The sequence below is a fragment of the Schistocerca piceifrons genome, chromosome 9 (assembly GCF_021461385.2).
Source record: "Schistocerca piceifrons isolate TAMUIC-IGC-003096 chromosome 9, iqSchPice1.1, whole genome shotgun sequence".
NCBI classification, from domain to species: Eukaryota; Metazoa; Arthropoda; class Insecta; order Orthoptera; family Acrididae; genus Schistocerca; species Schistocerca piceifrons.
In genome coordinates, this window is record NC_060146.1 from 30,260,428 (window position 1) to 30,272,873 (window position 12,446).

Consider the following 12,446-nt stretch of genomic DNA (forward strand, 5'->3'; position numbering starts at 1 on the left):
CAGTGAACAGCAAAGTGATAGGGTTGTTCTTATCAGAGATACTAAGGAATGACGAGATATACTTCAACTTGTCTAAGGCTATAGATACAGCAATAGCTCTGTAGACAGTATAGCTGATGAGGAATGGAAATCTTTAAAAAGGGCAATCACAGAAGTTGGAAAGAAAAACATAGGTAAAAAGAAGGTAACTGCGAAGGAGCTATGGGTAACAGAAGAAACACTTCAGCTGATCGACGAAAGAAGGAAGCACAAAAACGTTTAGGGATTTATTTCGTTCGGCATATACAAAGTCAATCATTCTTGCATTAATTACTATATACTTATACAACGTTCAGGAAAATTCAGGAATAAAGAAATACAATACGCTGAGTAATGAAATAAATAGGAGGAGCAGGGAAGCTAAGACGAAACGGCTGCATGAAAAATGAGAAGAAATCGAAAGAAAAAAGATTATCGGAAGGACTGACTAGGCATACAGGACAGTCAAAATAATAACATTAAGAGCGCAACGGAATTTCCACTGTAAAGTGCAGAGGAGAGAGCGGATAGGTGGAACGAATACATTGAAAGCCTCTGTGAGAGGGAAGATTTGTCTGATGTGATAGAAGGAGAAACAGGAGTCGATTTAGATAAGATGAGGGATCAAGTATTAGAATCAGAATTTAAAAGAGCTTTGGAGAACTTCCGATCAAATAAGGCAGATGGGGTAGATAACATTCCATCAGAATTTCTAAAATCATTGGGGAAAGTGGTAACTAAACGACTATTCATGTTGGTGTGTAGAATGTATGAGTCTATCGACATGCCATCTGACTTTCGGAAAAGTACCATCCATACAATGCCGAAGACTGCAAAGGCTGACAAGTGATCAAGTGAAGAACTATCGCACATTCAGCTTAACAGCTCATGCATCCAAGTTGCTGACAAGAATAATATACAGAAGAATGGAAAAGAAAATTGAGGAAGTGTTAGATGACGATCAGTTTGGCTTTAGGAAAGGTAAAGGCACCAGAGAGGCAATTCTGACGTTGCGGTTAATAATGGTAGCCAGACTAAAGAAAAATCGAGACACGTCCATAGGATTTGTCGACCTGGAAAAAGCCTTCGACAGTGTAAAACGGTGCAAGATTCTCGAAATAATTAGGAAAATAGGGTTAAGTTGTAGAGACAGACGTATATGGGCACAATATGTACCAGAGCCAAGAGGGAATACTAAGAGTGGACGACCAAGAACAAAGTGCTTGGATTAAAAAGGGTATAAGACAGGGATGTAAACTTTCACCCTTACTGTTCAGTCTCTATATCGAGGTAGCAATGATGGAAATAAAAGAAATGTTCAGAAGCGGCATTAAAATTCAAGGTGAAAGGACATCAATGCTAAGATTCGCTGATGACATTCCTATTCTGCGTGGAACTGAAGAAGAATTGCAGGATCTGCTGAATGGAATGAACAGTCAAATGAGTACAGAATATGGATTGATAGTAAATCGAAGAAAGACGAAAGTAATGAAAACTAGCAGAAATGAGAGCAGCGAGGAACTTAGTATAATGATTGATGGTCACGAAGTCAATGAAGTTAAGGAATTCCGCTACCTAGGCAGTATAATAACCAATGACGGACGGAGCAAGGAGGACATCATAAGCAGACTAGGAATGGCAAAAATGGCATTCCAGGCCAAGATCAGTTTACTAGTATTAAATGTCGGCCTTGACTTGAGAAAGAAATATCTGAGAATGTCCGTCTGGAGCTCAGGATTGTATGGTAGTGAAATATGGACTGTGGGAAAACCGGAGCAAAAAAAAATCGAATCATTTGAGATGTGGTGCCACAGGCGAATGTTGAAAATTAGGTGTACTGATAAGGTAAGGAATGAGGAGGTTCTGCGTAGAATCGGAGAGGAAATGAATATGTGGAAGACACGGATAAGGAGAAGGGACAGGATGATACATCTGTTTGGACACGGGGAATTGACTTCCATGGTACTAGAGGGAGCTGTAGAGTGCAAAAACTGTAGAGGAAAACAGAGATTGTAATACATCCAGCAAATAATTCAGGACGTAGTTTGCAAGTGCTACTCTGAATTGAAGAGGTTGGCACTGGAGAGGAATTCGTGGCGGAGCATATAAAACCAGTTAGAGCGCAACTCTCATTCTGGAAACATCCCCCAGGCTGTAGCTAAGCCATGTCTCCTCAATATCCTTTCTTCTGGGAGTGCTAGTTCTGCAAGGTCCGCAGAAGAGCTTCTGTGAAGTTTGAAAGGGAGGATACGAGGTACTGGCTGAATTGAAACTGGGAGGACGGGTCGTGAGTCAGTAGAGCACTTGTCCGCGAAAGGCAAAGGTCCCGAATTCGAGTCTCGGTCCACCACACAGTTTTAATCTGCCTGGAAGTTTTATATCGGCGCACACTCCGCTGCAGAGTGAAAAGCTCCTTCTGGCCAGACAGAAGACTGATGCCTAAAAAAACTCAGAAATGTCTAGTGGTAATATGTCTGGTGGACGAGGTGGTCGCGATAGTCGGGAAAGGTTTCATCCAAGAACTAGGGAACAAATACACCCACTGTGGGGGTTCAGCATCTTGTTGAAAATCCTGTACCTGAAGTGTAACGTAAAGTTAAACTGCTGCCGTAATGGCAGACCTAGTGAAAGAGAACGGCCGTATGACTGCGTTGTGCATCAAGCCGCACCATACGTTCACTTTCGAGCTGCGCCATTTCTTCTGTACCGCGACGTGTGCAACTTACAACTCTCAGATCCGGACATTGTGCCCATTTACTGTGTCGGAGATGTGAATAGTCGCATCATGGAAAAAATAAATTTACTGCATCGATTTGTTCCAGCAACTAGGCGCGCAGTCCGGAACCGCGCGACTGCTACGGTCGCAGGTTCGAATCCTGCCTCGGGCATGGATGTGTGTGATGTCCTTAGGATAGTTAGGTTTAAGTAGTTCTAAGTTCTAGGGGACTGATGACCACAGATATTAAGTCCCATAGTGCTCAGAGCCATTTGAACCATTTGTTCCAGCAAGTTCCTTGTAAACTGCTCCCGTCCGGGCCTGTCATCTGGCTGTAAAGTTTTCAGGAGTTGCAGTTCGCATGCATAGAAGAGGCGAGTTTCTCTAGAAGCAAAACGCTTCGGTTCAGCGAAATGTGTTGAAACCCTGTACGTACCAACAGTGTCCTGACTGACTGCAGGGCCAGCGCCTCTTGCCCTGTATCCAGCGCTGCCAGTCTGTTTAAAACTTCCACACTACCCTTGGATGGTCTCCACATCTGGTGGATTACAGCCTCGGGCACTTCGAAACTGTCGCTGCACTGTAATAAGAGACACATCGCCCTTTCTGCGGCACAGATGCCGCCGTGACGTCAACACTCTTAGATTACGCTACCTGTAACAAGAGAAAGAGAGAGAGCGAGAGAGAGGCCAAGACACAGACAGACAGACAGAGAGAGGTGTCCGTGCTCACGTAAAAGTGCATCCACAGAACTTCATGAGTGAAACCGCCCTTCGCAAATCACCGCACGGATATGTGGTAATGTACGAGGGGCGTTCAGAAAGTAAGCTCCGATCGGTCGCGAAATGGAAACGACTATGAAAATCCGATAAAGCTTTGCACAGATGTGTTGGGTAGTGTCTCTAGTATAACCCCAGTTAGCATCACGTCGCTCTTCTCATTTCTGAGCTCGCAGTGAGTGCGTAAAGATGTCTAGAAAATAGTGTCTGCCGCCAAGTACGAGGGCCTGGTGAGAAATTTCGCCTGAAGCTATGCAGCTAACATTACATAACTGTCGTGCTGTTTCTTCTTCAAGACAATTCTCAGCCGCATTCTGCAGGGGCAATGAAGATGCTCCTGCATCGTTTTCAAATGGAAATGTTAGATTACCCACAATACAGTCCGCAATTGTCTCCCCCTGAGTTTCATCTCTGGTCACATGAACCGCTGTCTTTGAAGACAACATTTTAACACAGACAACGAGGTGTAGGCCAGCGTGGAGAATTGGCGGAAAGCACTGGCGGCTGCCTTCTATGATGAGGCTATTGGAAAGTTGGTACAACGCTATGACAAAAGTCTAAGTCAGAACGGCGACTACGTAGAGAAGTAGCTGAAAGGTGTAGCTAATTGTTAGAAGTAAAACATTTCTGATGTTCACTGTGGTTTCAATTTGGCAATCAATCGGAGCTTACTTTCTGAACAGGCCTCGTATTTACAAAAATGGTTCCATTTGCAACAAACTGTATAGCTATATCTGGCGTAATTCCATCGAAATAAATTTTTGTAATCAGGGAAATGCCTTATGCTCACCCGGTATTTTGTTTCGACGATATATTCCATCCTCTTGAAGATACCGTCATTATCGACCTTTGGAAACTTCGTGTGGTAGGAAGCAGAACATAGTATGAAGGCTTTCACGACCGGATGACATATCTTCTGGTAAACCTTCCGGGATATAAGGTCGTGGTCCATGAAACTCTTCAGCTCCTAACGTTTCGTCCAGAGCTGCGCTGGACATCTTCAGAGGGGTGTTTCTCCTGCGGTGAGTCTTGCCGACTGACGGGTCGGACGTCTGAGAGCGACTTATATATATCGTAGAAAGTGGGCGTGGTCAGAGTTACACGTGATATGCAGAGATAATCTTTGTCAGAGATAAAACTTAACTATCGATCGTAATCTCGTCACGGATAAAACTGTCTAGCAATTCTGTAGTGCTACTGCCCAAATATCACTAAGTTTCATGGTCTCTTCTTTCCGATTAAAATTATCCCTATGTTTATATATTTCAATTGCTTCTCTACAAAGCCGTGGGTAATAGTTCGTCGTCGTTTCGGAAAACTTCACTTGATGATTTCCTGACTGAAAAGCGTGTTCTGCTACAGCCGATTTATCTGTTTTCCCTAATCGGCAAAGACTTCTGTGTTCTTTTAACCGTGTATTTGTGCTTCTTTTCGTTGTTCCAATATAGACTTTACCACATGTACACGGAATTTTATATACGCCACTGGCTGATAGAGGAGCGCGTTTATCTTTTACAGACCGGAGAACATGACAAATTTTCTTCGTTGGTCTAAAAACAGGTCTCATATCATGTTTACTTAAAATCTTTCCAATCTGATCCGTTACTTTCTTTATAAAAGGGAGAGAGACTGTATTCTTCCATCGTTTTTCGGGCTTGTCCTTAGGCTTTTTGTTGTTTGGGAGCAGAATTCTGCTTACTTCTTTCTTTGAGTAGCCATTTTTCTCAAAAGCGTGCTTCAGATGTTTTAATTCGGCGTCTAGATAATCCGGCGCGCAAATCCGTCTGGCTCTGTCAACGAGACTTTTAATCACACCTCTCTTTTGTTGTGGATGGTGGTTAGAATTTTTATGTAAGTATCTGTCTGTGTGCGTTATTTTTCTAAAAATCTGTTGTTTCAATCTTCCATCTGTCTGTCTCACAACTAAAACATCCAAAAACGGTATTTTGTTGTCATTTTCTCTCTCCATGGTAAACTGGATTCTTGGATTTATATTATTAAGGTAATCAAAAAACTCGTCTAAGGCTTCTCTACCATGTGGCCAGACCACAAATGTATCGTCTACATACCGATACCAGCGAGATGGTTTCTTATGTGCTTTTTCCAAGGCTGACTGTTCGAATTTCTCAATGTAGAAATTAGCTACTGCAGCACCCAATGGGTTACCCATTGCTACGCCGTTAAGTTGCTCATAAAATTCATTATTCCACTGGAACTGACTGGAAGTAAGACAATGTCTGAAAAGAGCAGTCAGATCTTCTGGAAAAATATCCGTTATAAAATCCATAATTTCGTTAACTGGAATCATAGTAAATAAAGACACTACATCAAAACTTACTAAAATATCTTCAGGAGTCAGAATTAAACCTTCAATTTTCTCTATAAAATGACGTGAGTCCTTTATATATGAGTCAGTTTTTCCAATATATGGTTGTAAACAAGTTGCTAGATACCTTGCTATTTCATACGTAGGAGAATTGATAGCACTAACAATCGGTCTCAGAGGAAGGTCCCTCTTATGTACCTTGGGTAGGCCATAGAGTCTAGGACACATAGCTTCAGTCTTCAATAAAGCTCTTTTTTCTTCTTTTTGAATAGAAGTGGCCAATTTTATCAGATTATTTGTTTTCCGTAGTACGCTGGCTGTAGGATCTTTCTTAAGTTTTTTGTATTGTCCTGACGTTAAAAGATTTAAAATTTTGCTTTGACAATCTTCTGTATTTAAAACGACAGTAGCATTCCCTTTATCAGCAGGAACAATCACTATGTCTTCATCTGCATTTAAATCTCTCAGAGCCTTTCTTTCGCCATTGGTTAAATTACTTTCCAGAGGTTTACTGCGGCATAATACTCTGGTGGTTTCGATCCGGATTGCATTTGCAGTTTCTTTGGGGAGAGTACGTATACCTGCTTCTACATTTGCAATAATATCCTCAACAGGAACTTTCGGAGGTGTTATAGCGTAGTTTCCTCCTTTTGCAAGAACTGAAATTTCGTCTTGAGATAAAACTCTGTCTGACTTGTTAATAACAGATTCGGACATCACTGTATTATTTGTAGATTCTGCATAAGTTTGTAACTTTTCGAACTTCTTCTTATGCCTTCTAGTAGTCGTTTCCATCATGGTTTCCATAGATCGAAACGTAAGGCAATCTATTTTATTCCATAGGTCTATCTGTATCTTACTAGCTGCAGTAACTTACGGTCAACAGAATCCATCTCTCGTCTTGTATAATGTATCCTCTCTCGAAGTAGTGCTGCTTCTGTATAATCAAATATCCGATGAACACGGGCTGTCTGGAACATCCTCTTCAACTTTAGAAAATTCGGTATCGTAGACGAATCCCCACAACGCAACAAGAAAGTTAAAGTACAAATTAAATGCGCTCTCTTCTTACGTAAAATTTCCAGGCGTCTGACTGATTTTGAGAATTGCTCCCCGTAGAGTCTTCTGCTCATAGCATGAAGGCTTTCACGACCGGATGACATATCTGCTGGTAAACCTTCCGGGATGTAAGGTCGTGGTCCATGAAACTCTTCAGCTCCTAACGATTCGTCCAGAGCTGCGCTGGACATCTTCAGAGGGGTGTTTCTCCTCCAGTGAGTCTTGCCGGCAAGCAGATCATTTAATTCTTCTTCACTTTCACTCAGGATAGCAATGTCATCAGCGAATCATATCATTGATATCCTTTCACCTTGTATTTTAATTCCACTCCTGAACCTTTCTTTCATTTCCATCATTGCTTCCTCGATGCACAGATTGAAGAGTAGGGGCGAAAGGCTACAGCCTTGTCTCACACCCTTCTTAATACGAGCACTTCATTCTTGATCGTCCACTCTTATTATTCCCTCTTGTTTGTTGTACATATTGTATATGACCCGTCTCTCCCTATAGCTTACCCCTACTTTTTTCTGAATCCCGAACAGCTTGCACCATTTTATATTGTCGAACGCTTTTTCCAGGTCGACAGATCCTATGAAAGTGTCTTGATTTTTCTTTAGCCTTGCTTCCATTATTAGCCGTAACGTCAGAATTGCCTCTCTCGTTCCTTTCCTTTTCCTAAAGCCAAACTGATCGTCACCTAGCGCATTCTCAATTTTCTTTTCCATTCTTCTGTATATTATTCTTGTAAGCAGCTTCGATGTATGAGCTGTTAAGCTGATTGTGCGATAATTCTCGCACTTGTCAGCTCTTGCCGTCTTCGGAATTGTGTGGATGATGCTTTTCCGAAAGTCAGGTGGTATGTCGCCAGACTCATATATTCTACACTCCAACGTGAATAGTTGTTTTGTTGCCACTTCCCCCCATGATTTTAGAAATTCTGATGGAATGTTATCTACCCCTTCTGCCTTATTTGACCGTAAGTCCTCCAAAGCTCTTTTAAATTCCGATTCTAATACTGGATCCCCTATCTCTTCTAAATCGACTCGTGTTTCTTCTTCTATCACATCAGACAAATCTTCACCCTCATAGAGGCTTTCAATGTATTCTTTCCATCTATCTGCTCTCTCCTCTGCATTTAACAGTGGAATTCCCGTTGCACTCTTAATGTTACCACCGTTGCTTTTAATGTCACCAAAGGTTGTTTTGACTTTCCTGTATGCTGAGTCTGTCCTTCCGACAATCATATCTTTTTCGATGTCTTCACATTTTTCCTGCAGCCATTTCGTCTTAGCTTCCCTGCACTTCCTATTTATTTCATTCCTCAGCGACTTGTATTTCTGTATTCCTGATTTTCCCGGAACATGTTTGTACTTCCCCCTATCATCAATCAACTGAAGTATTTCTTCTGTTACCCATGGTTTCTTCGCAGCTACCTTCTTTGTACCTATGTTTTCCTTCCCAACTTCTGTGATGGCCCTTTTTAGAGATGTCCATTCCTCTTCAACTGTACTGCCTACTGCGCTATTCCTTACTGCTGTATCTATAGAGAACTTCAAACGCATCTCGTCATTCCTTAGTACTTCCGTATCCCACTTCTTTGCGTATTGATTCTTCCTGACTAATGTCTTGAACTTTAGCCTACTCTTCATCACTACTATATTGTGATCTGAGTCTATATCTGCTCCTGAGAACGCCTTACAATACAGTATCTGATTTCGCAATCTCTGTCTGACCATGATGTAATCTAATTGAAATCTTCCCGTATCTCCCGGCCTTTTCCAAGTATACCTCCTCCTCTTGTGATTCTTGAACAGGGTATTCGCTATTACTAGCTGCAACTTGTTACAGAACTCAATTAGTCTTTCTCCTCTTTCATTCCTTGTCCCAAGCCCATATTCTCCTGTAACCTTTTCTTCTTCCCCTACAACTGCATTCCAGTCGCCCATGACTATTAGATTTTCGCCCCCCTTTACATACTGCATTACCCTTTCAATATTCTCATACACTTTCTCTATCTGTTCATCTTCAGCTTGCGACGTCGGCATGTATACCTGAACTATCGTTGTCGGTGTTGGTCTGCTGTCGATTCTGATTAGAACAACCCGGTCACTGAACTGTTCACAGTAACACACCCTCTGCCCTACCTTCCTATTCATAACGAATCCTACACATGTTATACCATTTTCTGCTGCTGTTGATATTACCCGATACTCATCTGACCAGATCCTTATCTTCCATCCACCTCACTTCACTGACCCCTACTATATCTAGATTGAGCCTTTGCATTTCCCTTTTCAGATTTTCTAGTTTCCCTACCACGTTCAAGCTTCTGACATTCCACGCCCCGACTCGTAGAATGTTATCCTTTCGTAGATCATTCAATCTTTTTCTCATGGTAACCTCCCCCTTGGCAGTCCCCTCCCGGAGATCCGAATGGGGGACTATTCCGGAATCTTTTGCCAATGGAGAGATCATCATGACACTTCTTCAATTACAGGCCACATGTCCTGTGTATACACGTTACGCGTCTTTAATGCAGTGGTTTCCATTGCCTTCTGCATCCTCATGTCGTTGATCATTGCTGATTCTTCCGCCTTTAGGGGCAATTTCCCACCCCTAGGACAAGAGAGCGCCCTGAACCTCTATCCGCTCCTCCGCCCTCTTTGACAAGGCCGTTGGTAGAATGAGGCTGACTTCTTATGCCGGAAGTCTTCGGCCGCCAATGCTGATTTATCGAAGACGTTTTGATTATGAATCAATGACGCTACCCCCCCCCCCTTTTTTTTAATCTCATTTTGTTCGCTTTTGTTCGTTGTGTCTGCTCGGGGCGGACGCCGTAAGACATCCATTTATGTTCGTTGTTGATCGATTGACTCAGTTCTTTTTATTACAGAGGGCACGTGACCGTCTGACCGAACACGCTGAGCTACCGTGCCGGTTCCCCTAGACCACGGGTCTATTACTCGTGACCTGTGATGGCTGAAATCGAAGCGAGTGATTCGAGTGCGCCTAAACGGGCATCTACGGTGTCTGCTCCCGCTCCACACGACGAGGAGGGATAGGCAGAGGATGAAACAGTTACACAGTGACACGTGAGGATCACAATGCTCTTGGAGCAAAACATCAAAAATGGCAAAATAAGTCAAGCGGCTATGTCTGTAACTAAAAACGAATTATCTGCATTGGATATAGCCAATGCAAAACTTGAAGGCCACTTCATAGAATTAGAAAAAGAAAATGACAGATAGAGGAAGCAACCCTTTAACACCTGGTCGGCTGTGGCTGCGCAAGCGCCAACCAAGCCGCAATCGACTAAAGACACCACTGAAAGAGTTGCCAAACGGCCAGACACGGCAGTCTTTCTCAGGACTCTGCCTGGCCAAGACACTAGTGTTAAGAAATTCAGGAATTATTAACTACCATAATCGATCCCGTCAAAGATAAAATCAAAATTAAAAGAGTTAAACATAGTAGGAATTCGGTAATCGTAGAAGTCGCCACTGAAGAAGATACAGAGATACTACTAAACAATCAAAAGCTGAATTCGGTGAAGCACCTAGTAAAAGGAATCCATTAGTCATTCTGTACGATGTACCGACAGCAATGACAAATTAGGAGCTATATCAGACAATCAGGACGCAAAACTTTGATGAAACAGATGAAGAGGAATTAAAGAATTCTTTGAAGCTGAGATTTAAAACGGGGCCTCGGGACCGTGATGTAGTTCACCACGTAGCCGAGATCTCTGCACGAATGTGGAAAAGAATCAGGTCAATGGGCAGATTATATGTAGGCTTCCACGCGGTAAACACGAGGGATTATATCGTGGTACCTCGTTGCCACAACTGTGGCGACCTGGATCACATTCTGGGGCACTGCACCAGGGGGTGGGCTTGCTCCAAGTGTGGTGAGAGTGGTCACACACTCGGAAAGAATGCAGAGTAGCAGGAGTTTGCATTGCTTGTAAAAGTCGCGGCAAGAAATCCTGTGGTGCCACGGGACGGAGTTGCCCCACCTACCGGATGCTCGAACAACAGCTAATTTCAAGAATCGTCTGTGACTGAGCAGGGCTCAGTAAACACGGTGCCTGAGCGTAAATCCCCCAGTAGAAGGAGGAGGGATGCCATGAGGGCAAACAGATTTAAAGAATTTATAAGGTCGCTCAAGTGAAAACAACAGAGAAAGGAATTCAAACAGTGAGTGCCTATGATGGACGTAGGCACTCAAATAGATTTCCCTGTGAAGATCACAGCTTTCCCCCCCCCCCCCTCCTCCCTCCCAAAACCGGGGAACGAGGCCGACTAAATACCATCCACGGCAAGAGCATCCTGTGCTGGCGGCGGCCCCCCTGGCCCTTACCAAAGAAGAACCAAAACAAGCAGAACGTCAGCCACTCCAGGAAAGCACAGTCACTAGCACCAGTGCACACTCAACCGCACCAGACACCCCCATAACCAGGCTACCGCCTGTAGCCCCGGTTGGGGTGTATCCTAATATAGAATATACTATGCAACTGGCAAGATTGGAGCAGCCGACTATCCTGACCACTGCCTTACGACATGTGGTACGGGTGGGACATGAGAACGGCAGAAAGGTCACCTTTTCGGTAATGGAGGCTGTAGACAGATTACAGCTAAAGGCAGTGAACCTTCCCACCGACTTCGGAGCCCTGCGAGATTTACTCAAGAAAGTTTTTGAAAGACGTGGCGAGAAATTTGATCTCAATGACATCTAGCCAACGGTCGTATCGCCTTTGATTGGAGCAAGCCCTGGCCTGACGACAGAATACATACTAATGACCAAATTAATTATCGGACAACTGAACGCACATAACAGCAGACCTGTGATGCAGGAGCTTCGAAGGGAGGTGGAGGAGAGGAGGTTTGATGTGCTCTGCCTACAGGAGCCGTACTCTCAAGCCGGGAAACTATCCTTTGCAGCCGCTACATGGCAGATAGCAGTGCCGATGCCCCCAGAGCGGCAATAGTCGTCACAAACCAAACCCTACGGGTAACAACACTCTCGCAACACTCCAACAGTCACTGCAACGCCGTGGAGATACAATCTCCTGCGGGAGTTATTACTATCATAAACATGTATTTCCAGTATGGACGCGTCGAGCCATCCTGATTTTCCGTGATTTCCCTAAATCTCTCCAGGCAAATTCCGGAATGGTTTCTTTGAAAGGGCACGGCCGACTTCCTTCCCCGTCCTTCCCTAATCCGATGAGTTTGGTCTCCTCCCCCAAACAACCCAATCTCAACTCAGTATGGAGACAACATTGAGCAACACCTAGACCACTTAACTAGAGTAGCCACGGCGCTGCGGGGGCGATAAATGGTTATAACAGCCTACGTAAATGCAAAATCTCCCTATGGTACAGTGGCACAAGAGATGAAACTGGTGGTAAAGTGGAGGAGATGATCTTGGCTTTACAACTTGTGGTGGCTAATAAACCTGGCAATCTTCCCACCTATGTGGCGGGAGGGGGCCAAGGTACCAACATCGATGTGGCACTAGTCACACCGAACGCTGCCACAACAAGCGA